At 37.9% G+C, this 11,844-nt stretch overlaps 1 long non-coding RNA gene across 1 annotated transcript; it reads right to left on the reverse strand.

The window, feature by feature from the left end:
- Positions 1-4,361: 4,361 nt before the first annotated feature.
- Positions 4,362-5,434, reverse strand: LOC143596392 (uncharacterized). The gene is made up of 3 exons (XR_013146702.1): positions 5,187-5,434; positions 4,586-4,668; positions 4,362-4,461 (listed from the first exon to the last, which is right to left on the reverse strand). It is a non-coding gene; the product is annotated as an uncharacterized LOC143596392 (long non-coding RNA).
- Positions 5,435-11,844: the final 6,410 nt, after the last annotated feature.

An 11,844-nucleotide genomic window follows, 5' to 3' on the forward strand; every position in this document is an offset into this window, starting at 1 on the left:
GCTATAATTGTCAACAGCCTGGTCATTTTGCAAGAGAATGTAACATGCCAAGACACTTTCAAATGAACCAGTTTCAAAACCAACCAAGAAATCATCAACCTCAATATCAACAGAATCAGCAGAGAACCAACAACAACAACTATAATCCAAACTTCAACAACTTCCAGCCTCAAATGAACAATCATAATCAAGGAGTGCCTCAGAATAAAGGTTTTCAAAGAAACAACAACCAAAACCTTCAAACTGTTCCAAACAACCTTGTTCCAAACAACCAAAATCAGATCAGAAATCAAGGAAATGTTGTTGTAGCTACACAGCATGAGGGTAGTTTTGATTGGAGCAATCATGAAGAAGATATTGCAGATGATATCAAGAAAGCAAATGTGGAATTTATGGCCATAATTGAGAAAGAATTTGGATCATCATCTCAGGTACACTCTACTCCTACTATTGAAATTATCAATGAGTTAAAAGTAAAAGTAGGCAAGCTGGAAAGTGAGTGTTTCAAGAAACAAAGTATTATCAATGGGTATGAGGCAAGTGAGATGATTAGTGAAGAAAGGATGAAGAGTCTTGAAGATGACTGCATCAGTAGTTACAGGGCTCAGAAAAGGTTCACAACTGAGATAGAAGGGTTGAAGAAAATGATTATAGAAGAAAAGGTGCATAACACAAAACTGCAAGTTGACAATGAATTCTTGAAGAACTTGGTCGCCACTGGAAACATCTGTGGTATTCTAAACCAAGTAAAGGAAGAAGACAAATACAAGGCAGTTCCACCACCATTCAACAACAACTTTATGCCAAAAGTTGATAAAGAGAAAAGAAATGCATATCTAAAACAATTCAAAGATGTTTTTCAAGACAAAGAAGAATTTGTGGATTTGTATAAGAATGTTGAGGTGAATGAAGAAGGAGAATTTGTAGTAAAGAAAGATATGAAAGAAGAAAAGTCAATTGGAGTTCAAGTCTCTGAAGATGACTTTGATTCAATTGATTTGAATCGAGATGACTTGAGTGATTTGAGTGATTAAATCACTGATGAGGAAATTAAAGCTGCTAAAAGAGGAAGAAAATACAAGAAACCAGAATCCATTGACAAACTTCCAATGTATCCACCTGTCACACCAAGAATGAAGAAACAGAATGAAAGAATGAAGAGAGAGCATGTGTCTTTTGACATATGTGAAAAGAAGAAGGTAAATTACAATGCTGTAAGGCCTCCAAGCAAAGCAGTATTGGACAAGATAAATCAGAACAACAAGAAAAAGGTGAATGAAAATGTGGATGTTGAAAACTTTATCCCAATTTACCCTGTTTTCTCTAATCATGATGTGCTTGATATTGGAGAAGTGGAAACAATTGAAGAATATGAAAAGAGGCAATCAAGATATAGAGAAAGTCAAGAAGAAGAACCACTGAATATGCAAAAAATTGTGTTTGTAAAGAGCAAGACTGAAAGACAAGACATCAGGATTGAGGAGTTTGTTCCTTTCTCAACTAACTCTGATAGTCTAAAAAATCAGAAGGCAATTGGTGTCAAAAAACCTAGGCCAAGTGAAAGGTTCAGAAAAGGAAGTAATCATGAAAATTACAAAGGAAAGGTTTGGTGCAAAAAATATGATAAGTATGGTCATCACACAGATACTTGCAATGAAAGACTCAAATTCAAACCCTTTCATGTCCCAAATGAAACAAAGTTTGGACAAGACTTTGTGGGTTACAAACTGAAGTATGAAAAATATTTGGGAATGGGAAAGGTGTGTGAGAAGGAAGCATTGAAAGAAGATAGCTTGAAACCATCAATGAAAGCCAAGAAACATGTGACTGAACAAGCTAAAGGGAGTAAGTCTCCTATAAAGAATGAGAAAGTTGTTAAGAAAAACTTTCAGCCCTTGAGAATCATTCCTAAAAGGGATACACAATCAGTCCAATCTGATAGCTCTCAAGGATCACCAAGCAGTGAGAAGACAAGAATCAAAGGTGCCTTTCCTAGAAAGAAACCAACTGAACTTACTGGTGATGAGAAGTTTCTGATGAAACATGGTTATGAACCTGAAGGATTCCTTTGGAAACCTAATATTGAGGCTAAGGTAAATACAGTTACTGATGTAAGAGATTACTCTGAAAAGAAAGATTATGAGGTGAAAGAGTATGACACTGCATCAGGAGAAAGTCTAAGTTCAATCTCATTTGTCAACACCCCAAGAGAGTGTGGTTATGAAACAGATAATTCAGACAATATAGAAGTCACTCAAGAAGATCCTGAACCAACAACACTCACTTCCCAAGCTGCAACTGAAACTGAATCTGATGAGCTGCAAGTTGATCTAGCTTGCACTTCATCACTCAACTGATCAAAGTATTTCTTTTGTGCAGGAACGGTCCACTCCTCTGAATGACATATGGTACATGGATAGTGGATGTTCTAGGCACATGACTTGTGACAGGAGGTCACTTGTCAATTATGAAGAAAAGTTTGAAGGTCCTGTAGCTTTTGGAGTGATGAAAATGATGGAAAGATTGTTGGGAAAGGAATTTTGACAAATGGAAAAGTTTCTTTTGATAATGTGTTTCATGTTGAAGGTCTATAGTATAATTTGTTGAGTATATCACAAATGTGTGATAAGGGTTACAAAGTTGGTTTTAATGACTTACACTGTTTCATTCTAAAACCAGAATTTGTAATCCCACCTGAAATGATTATGACGATGGCTCCAAGAAATGGCAACCTATATGAGTTGAACATGAAAGATGCTATTTCAAGGGGTGGAGCATGTTTTGTTTCCAAAGCCACTGAAAATGAGTCAAAATTGTGGCATAGGAAATTGTGTCATGTGAACTTGAAGAACATGAATAGACTTGTCAAATGTGAGCATGTAATAGGCCTACCTACAAGAGAGTTCAAATTGGAAGATCATTGTAGTTCATGCCAAAAAGGCAAACAACACAAATCCTCTCATAAGACAAAGCTCATCAATTCAATTGATCAAGTACTTGAATTACGTCACATGGATCTCTTTGGTCCTGTGAGTGTGCCAAGTATAGGAAAGAAAAGATATTGTCTTGTGATCATTGATGACTATTCAAGATATACTTGGGTTTATTTCCTAAGTACCAAAGATGAGACTGCAGAGTTGATTAAGGGTTGTGTAACAATGATTGAGAACAAATTGAGTAAGAAGGTTAAAATGATGAGAAGTGACAATGGTACTGAGTTCAAAAATGGAGTTATGGAAGAATTTTGTGTAGCAAAAGGAATCATTCAACAATTCTCAGCTCCTAGAACTCCTGAACAAAATGGTGTTGCAGAAAGAAGGAACAGAACATTAATTGAAGCTGCAAGAACCATGTTAGCAGATGCTAATTTACCAGTTACATTTTGGGCTGAAGCCATAAATACAGCCTGCTATGTTCAGAATAGGGTACTTGTCAACAAAAGGCATAACAAGACACCATATGAAATATTCCACAATAGAAAGCCTTATATCAAGTTTTTCAAACCCTTTGGATGCAAATGTTTTCTTCTAAACACTAGAGATTATTTGAACAAGTTTCAAACAAAATCCCTAGACTATTTCTTTGTTGGATATTCTACACATTCAAAAGCATACATAGTATATGTGAAAGATCATTTGAGTGTGATAGAATCATCTGACATCATCTTTAATGAGAATCAGTTCAACACAGTTGATGGTGCAGCATGGTTGTTTGATAAAGAAACAATCCTAGAACCAAAGACATATGAAGATGGAGCAATTTTCACCAAAACAAGGATTAGGGGGGATGTTAAACCTTGTTTGGTTTGAGATTGATTTTGATTAGTGTTCTAAATGGGTCGTTTAATAATTCACTTTTGTGTATTTAGGTTTAAAACTTTGTATTATGGACCGTATGCCACAAGATTGTATTAGACTAATTTATGTTTACTTTAGTCAATGTCGGTTATATGATGATAATCAAAATGAAAGCGTAGCAACAATGGAGTATAATCGATGTGTTAATTAACCGATTTCAATAGGTTGCAACATTTCGATTCATATAAAGGCATTGAACGATTTCTAACATTCTTGTGGTTGATGTTCTATGATTAGTCAAATTCATTATTATTCATTTGATTTATATCAAAATGAGTTTATGTTTGTTTAAATTTCGCCATTTAAGTTTAATACCAATGCTTCTAACAAATTTAACGATGTTAGCAATATTGAATTCATTTATTAAAGTTCTCTTTTGTCATATGTCTAAAATGGGTAGAGGATTGAGGTAAAGAGATTCTTACATCAGAAACCGCAAAGTATAACTCAACCAAGAACTAGGAACTTATTCCTTCAATGTACAAAATACAAAATCAACAGTACTTACTTTATCAAAAACTTCAACAGGATCATTGTTTTCAACCATGTCTTCATAACTCACAACACAACCATACACTTGAAAAGCTCTTCCGGATAGAGAACCCTAAAAGCAATACTACCACAATAAGTAAAATATGGTGCAAATTATATGTAACATTTTACCAATAGGAAATGCAACAAAGGAGTTGCGTTCATTCTCATGAACTAATAAATAAACTCAAAGGTACCGTTTCAAATAATTCTGGAAGTCTACTTGAATCCACAAACGTATGAGGAAGTAGCTTGAATATTTCTTGCGCTCCAAGAGAAACTAAGACGTAAACCCAAAACTAATCAACAAAGCATACAATATTTCGTAACAATTTACAAACAAAAGATAAGCTACGGATCTAAGACGCGATGTAGAGAATATATCAAAAGGAAAACGAACAATAGTAATGAAAAAATATATGTAATTAAAAGTGTATGTTCAAAAGAAATAAAGGAACCAAAACAACACTCTTTGACAGTTTGAAACTAACAATGACACACTCCATTAATTCGTTAAAAAGCTAAAGAACTAGAAAATTAGGGGTGACACTAATTGCTTTACTAAATATTAATCTCAAAAAAATATAGGCCTTTGTATGTACATGTTTGACATGAAATAGACATGGCTCAACAAAAATATACCAAATGTAAAAGTTACAGTCAAGTACCCAACAAATACAAACCATGCCCATTATTTTGTACCCGAAGGATGTATGTGTCGGTGTGTGCATTATTTGATGAAGTACATTATGAGTAGGCATGAATGTATGTGTGCATTATTTGATGGAGTACACATACCATTTCCAGAACCAGTGAACACAAAAACTAGAGGACATATGCTTGAGGGCAATCCCGTAGTAGCTATCTCTTCACCCACGGAAACAACTGCGGCCTTAGCAGCAGCTAATGATGGATACATGTAAGATGAACCTAGTGACAGGAACGGAGTGGAAGATCCAAGACTTAGATATCCTGAAAACAATAAGGTAATACATTGAGTCCAATATGAAAACATACATAGCAACTTTAAGCATGTTCACAAACTTTCTATTTTTAACCATCCTAAATTGGAGTTTCTTGTTTCCTAATTTAGAAAGTATACCCCAACATCTCACATTTACTTTTAATGATTGATTGACATTCATGCTACTTTACCTAAAGGAAGCAGCCATAATAGAGAGAAAAAAAACGGGGGGGGGGGGGGTGGAATTTGATACATGATTCAAAATTGTATCAACTCGTCCATCCTCATATTCACTTTCTGGATCTTATTGTTTTTCAATGATTATTCGATAAACTAACATGTTTATTGTTGGAAATATGGACCGGTCCGCTTAAGTCAACGCGGCTGACCGGGTTATGACCCGCGAGAGTTACACCTTGGGCAACGAACTAAAATCCGCTTAAATTGATTTAACCGGTAAATGACGAATATAATAGAACGGAATTATTATTTATAATAGTTATAAATAATATAGTTTATTTACTAAATAAATAAACTGTTTCGGGATTTAAACGAGAGTTGGACTGAGTGGCCCGTTATCTTTGTTTATTAGTTTTAACCATGGAATTATATATATAGATTTATATATTAATATGATGGAAACCTAATAACAAATTCTTGGAGACTACTCCAAGAAAACGGCAGATCCCAAAGAAAATAAATAAATCCACCGTCCACTCCATTCTTGGAGTTTTATAACTGTCGCACAGCACCACCGTAGCACATCCATCGCCGCCGTTCCCCGCGCCGCCGTTTGCTGTTTTGTTGCCTGCTGCTACTAATCAGAAACTGCCGCTGCTGCCGTCAAAGGTTGCCGTCACCACTTTACGGTTACTTGTTCGTCAACTAGGGTTTGTTCGTTGTACCTCGGTGTCTCAACCGGTTAATCATTAACCGAGGTAAACTTAAATATTGTCTTTGTTGATTCATATTTAACTTGGTTGTTTTGACTCGTACTCGTATTGTTTGTAACCGGATACTGTACGGTTCAGTTTTTGGTGATTACTCGATTTAATATTCCGCTGTTTTATTGTTTATTATTAATTTGATTAATAATTTGTTAAACCGTTGACTGATCACCACTAGAACCCAACAGTGGTATCGCCTTGGTTACAACATACGAGTCGAATCCGGTCTTTTCACTAGATCTACATCATAAACTTCAAGCTAGTTGAAATTTTTGATCTAGATCTGTTTTTTTGAGCAATCTTGGTTTGGTCAATTTTTATTTATTTTATTTGACCAAAATATTGCTCAATTTTATTTTTTATCGAATATGTAAATCTGGCCCGACCTTGTTTGTTTGGTTGAATGGTTTTTGGTTTTTGGCAATATGGATGGTTCAAAAGTTGTATTTATTTTTTGGTTTTATTTTATGGTTTTTGGCCACTTTGATGGTTCAAAATTGTAATAGATAGGGTTTAGTTTTTCATTACTTGTATTAGTGAATATTGTAATGAAGAAGACCTGAAGGAAAGCCGAGGACGAGCTCATGGAGTTCTTGAAGTCAGTGGGAGTTAGCAAAGATGACCGGATGCACCAATAGTCCATCCTTGTGGTTGTTTGTGTTGTGACACCTTGACCCGATTGGTCTTGCTAATAGGCTCTAGCGAGACCAATCAACTTTTTGGCCATTTAAGATTTACATATTCTTGTTTGCTATTGTGGTTGTTTGCTTTATTATAATGGGTTATAATACCACCAACCTAATACCAAATATATTAAAATAAATTTTTAATCAACCAATTGAGTTTTTGAAAAATTAAACTAAATTTGATTTTCCAAAACCTTATAACTTAATAGTTTAACTATTAACTTAAAATTGGTTAGTCATATCGCGACAAACTTAGGTTTGATAGGTTATTTAAAACTAAGTGTACTGAGAGATGAAAGGGTTCATCAAGTTGTCCCGATTAATACAGTAAAACTGGACTTTTACTCTATTCAGTAAATTCTAAAATTAATCCCAATTTTAAAATCAATAGTTTATGCCATCCTACTATAAGCAATCCAAAACTTGCCTTAATTAAACATTCTTGTCTTTCAAAATAAACGTCAATTATATTAAAACATCTTGAGTCTTCAGATGCCAGTCTCTTATTCGCCCACCATGTGCCCGCTCAAGCTAGCTGTCTCATTCTACTCACCTGCGTGCATACTAAAAGTCAGCTACGCTGAGTGAGTTCTAGTTAATCAAGCAACTTATCATACAACCACTACATGCATCATATACGTATCCGAAGACACGTAGTCCACTATCTAACCTGCTTACCTTACCACTTAGCCTCTTATTTACACCTACCACCTTACCACTTTGCCACTTTAATAACGTATAACGTTATGCCACTTTGCCACTTTAATAACGTTTAACGTTATGCCACTTTGCCACTTTGCCACTTTAATGACGTAGTCACGTATAGGCTTACCCTAGCACGTACTATCGTCATGCCACTATCACTCTTACTACACCCTTGCCACTTCTAACACGCTCTACCTCTACTTATCTACAACATGCTTCATATCATTTACATAATAAGCAAGTCACATCATAGCATACATACACACTAATAACCACTTGGCAATCACTGTCCTTGGCGATGCGTGCAATATCCGAAGATCGTTCACGCACCAACAAGTATTATATAATAGCTACCTCGTATAACATCTATAGCATACACTTACCACTTAAGGTAAGTGTATTCACACTTCACATCGAGTATGCACACAGCCCCGAAAACATAACAAGGAAATGGGGCTAGAAACTCACCTGAACTCTGCTTCTTCCTCCGATAGTTGTAAATCCCTTCTTTAACTGAGCTCGGCTAACTGTATAAGTTACACGTATCAATACTCGCCTGATCTAATCTGGTGGCCTAGTATTAGCTTACTTTTACCTATCGTTTATAATTTATTTTCTAATCGAACTCGACTTTAGGCGAAGTTAAACCTTAGGCGAACTTAGCTTTAGGCGAAGTTAAACCTTAGGCGAACTTAGCTTTAGGCGAAGTTAACCCTTAGGCGAACTTAGCTTTAGGCGAAGTTGTCATCAGGCGAACTTAGCTTTTAGGCGAAGTTGTCATCAGGCGAACTTAGCTTTTAGGCGAAGTTGTCATCAGGCGAACTTAGCTTGCAGGCGAAGTTCATCAGGCGAACTTAGCTTGCAGGCGAAGTTGTCGGCTGCAGCTACTGTTCGTTCTTAAATCCTTCGTTTCTTAACCAAATAACTCGATTTAGGTATCTACGGAATCGTCTGACCAGCGCCTACAAACCCCAACCATCAAATCGTCCTAACATCGATGTTTAAAGGGTGCGATTTAGGCATATAGGTTACGGGTTCTTTTAGGTTAACAATTAACCTATCAAATGCTAATCAATTCCAGCAATATTTGTTGTTTTAGGTTCGTTTATAACAAACCAACACAGATCTATGATTTCCCAAATCAAACCGAACCTATACGAACGATTTCTAACTATAAACGTACCTTGAACGAGTCGAACTACGAACCCGGTTAAGCCTTGATATTGTTTTGGTCCGTCACGACGTTCCAGCACTAACAAGCTCGGGTTTTCGCCTTCGGATCTTGGTTCGGGTTATAAAATGGTGTTGTGTGTGTTTTGGTGGTGTATGGAATATGTGAGAATGAGGATTAAATGGTGATTAATGGTATTTATATTTCGGGATCATGGGCTTAAGCCCATGGACTCTCCTTCCTTCTTTCATAACCCAAGTCCATAACCCATATCCATTACCCAACACTAGCTCGACCCATACCAACTCCTACTTTATTTATTTATTTCCCGATAACCCGAGTAAACTTTCCCTCTATTATTAAGTAATACAATATTATTTTGGAAATTTCGGGATGTTACAAGTCTTCCCTCCTTAAAGAGGTTTCGTCCCCGAAACCTAACTTATTCCCTATAAAAGGAAAACTTCTTATATTTACACACTTTATTGAATCGCCTTTGCTTTCTGGGTTATCCCTCTTACTCCTGACTTGTAGTCATCGAGCGGTGATCATGTGTTTTAGCTATTACGGTAGCTTGTCCATGAAGCCCTCGATGTACCAAGTCTCGTATCGCCTTCCCGAGGCACCTTGTTTTATATAATAACGCTAACTCCTAAGGTGACGCTTTACCCTCACACCACTATTTATCATAACCAACACGCATTCAAGATAAATTCATAGGTCGTTCATACAAAATCACAAGTAATCACAAGTACTTCATAACATAAAAGGAAATCATTCAAGCTTGCTAAACAAACATAGGTTCAACTGTAACATAAAACACTCTTTAACTAATAAACATAAAACAACTGTGACATGCCACTTATTCTCCTGCAACCTCCTCAGCAGCTAATAGACCATCCTTTCACGCGTTTCCTCCTCCTTCCCCCACTGCCACGGCTTCTCCACACTCCCTAGCTATGTGACCTGACTTACCACACTTGTAACACTTCTGGTCCTCGGTGCATTTACGGGAGATGTGCCCCTTCCTCCCACATTGGTAGCACTGGTTTGGACCAGCCTTGCATTCCCCCAAGTGCATCTTCCCGCACACCTTACATGCTTCCTTTCCTGCCATCTTCTGTGTCTTTCTCCCTGCACGCTCCACGACATCCCCAGCTCTTTTAGTTCCTTTCCCTTTTTTCTCATCTTCCACTTCCACATCATCCGCCGCCAGATCATCATAGACCATCTCCGCCAACTCGACCGCAGACTCAAAGGTAACAGGTTTGTTGGCCCTGACTAACATGCGGACCTTCTGGGAAGTCCTCTAACGTAGCACTTGATCCGTTTCGCCTCGGTGTTCACCATGTCAGGAACCAGCCTAGACATGCGGTTGAATTCAGTGGTGTACTCACGATGTGTCATCTTGTCCGCCCTCAGATTCAGAAATTTCATCTCGGCCCTCTCAACCTCCGCATCAGCACAGAACCTATTCATCACTAACTCCTTAAGGTCATCCCACCTCATGGCCTTAATCTCCTCTCGGGTCTTCCTTTGTTCCACAGTTTCCCACCAGTACATGGCTTCATCTTCAAATGACTGAGTGGCATAACCCACTGTTTGGTCGGGACGGCATTCGCTATTCGGATTTTCTTGTGCATTGTGGTTATCCACTGGAGAGTAGCGATTGCGTCTCCAACCCAGTCAGCTTTGGCGGGTCGCATCCTTTGAAGGACTTATAGTTGCACCCATCTTGCCTCTTTTCCTATCACCGACCTCCACAGACTTATCCTCACTCGAAGCCTCTCTTTCTCCTTCCCCATCCTTCCTACCATCACCACCCGCCCCTTCAGCAGTTCGTTCACGGCTTCCAGCAGATCTTTCGGGATTCAGGTTCTTCACAGCAGCAACTACAGCTTGAACAATGGCTGCTTGAACTGCAGGGCTAAGTTGAACCTCCTCGTTGTTGTTCTGGTCTCCTCCAGCTGCGCTTCCTTCATCTTCGGTGTTGGAAGCTTCTTCTACCGAGGGTTGACGGACAGGACGAGGCCTGCCACGACGTCCAGTGCGACCTCCAGCTCCAACAATGTCTCCAGCTCCAGCCATCGTATTCTAAAAGGGAAAACACAAACATCATCCCTCAATGAACTATTTAGTACAAGGATAGCAAGGCTAACAGGTAATAACAGTGGCCAGCTGTGACTAGCTGATCACGTTGCTTTCCGTGTCCTATACACTTCCCTTTATGAGTCTCTTTGTGCTGGTTCTACTTAAGCAGTTAGTCAAATCAAACAATCAATTATTCCTATCCCTGTCGTTCACATATCTTTTCTGTCTCATATATCATTTAATCATACACTTTACCTTTACTGATCTTGCTTGAGCGACACATGGCTATCTTGAACTGGCATCTTCTTTCTTTCTCATTTTAAATCCCATTCTCGGTTCGAGTCTAAGCATGTAGGATGCTTAAATCTCTCGAACTTATGCTCTGATACCAACTTGTAAGGCCCCTAACCTGGTAGCCCTACTTTAGCGTCGGATTTACTCATAAACACAGTTCTTACAAATCAGAGTTCATTAAAACTTTCGCGGAATATAAAAACATTCATGAAACGTTACAGCAATCCAAAACATGCCTTAATTAAACATTCTTGTCTTTCAAAATAAACGTCAATTACATTAAAACATCTTGAGTCTTCAGATGCCAGTCTCTTATTCGCCCACCATGTGCCCGCTCAAGCTAGCTGTCTCATTCTACTCACCTGCGTGCATACTAAAAGTCAGCTACGCTGAGTGAGTTCTAGTTAATCAAGCAACTTATCATACAACCACTACATGCATCATATACGTATCCGAAGACACGTAGTCCACTATCTAACCTGCTTACCTTACCACTTAGCCTCTTATTTACACCTACCACCTTACCACTTTGCCACTTTAATAACGTATAACGTTATGCCACTTTGCCACTTTAATAACGTTTAACGTTATGCCACTA

The sequence above is a fragment of the Bidens hawaiensis genome, unplaced genomic scaffold (assembly GCF_021521415.1).
Source record: "Bidens hawaiensis isolate Kalapana, Puna unplaced genomic scaffold, B.hawaiensis_p1.1 tig00046328_1, whole genome shotgun sequence".
In the NCBI taxonomy this organism is placed as follows: domain Eukaryota; kingdom Viridiplantae; phylum Streptophyta; class Magnoliopsida; order Asterales; family Asteraceae; genus Bidens; species Bidens hawaiensis.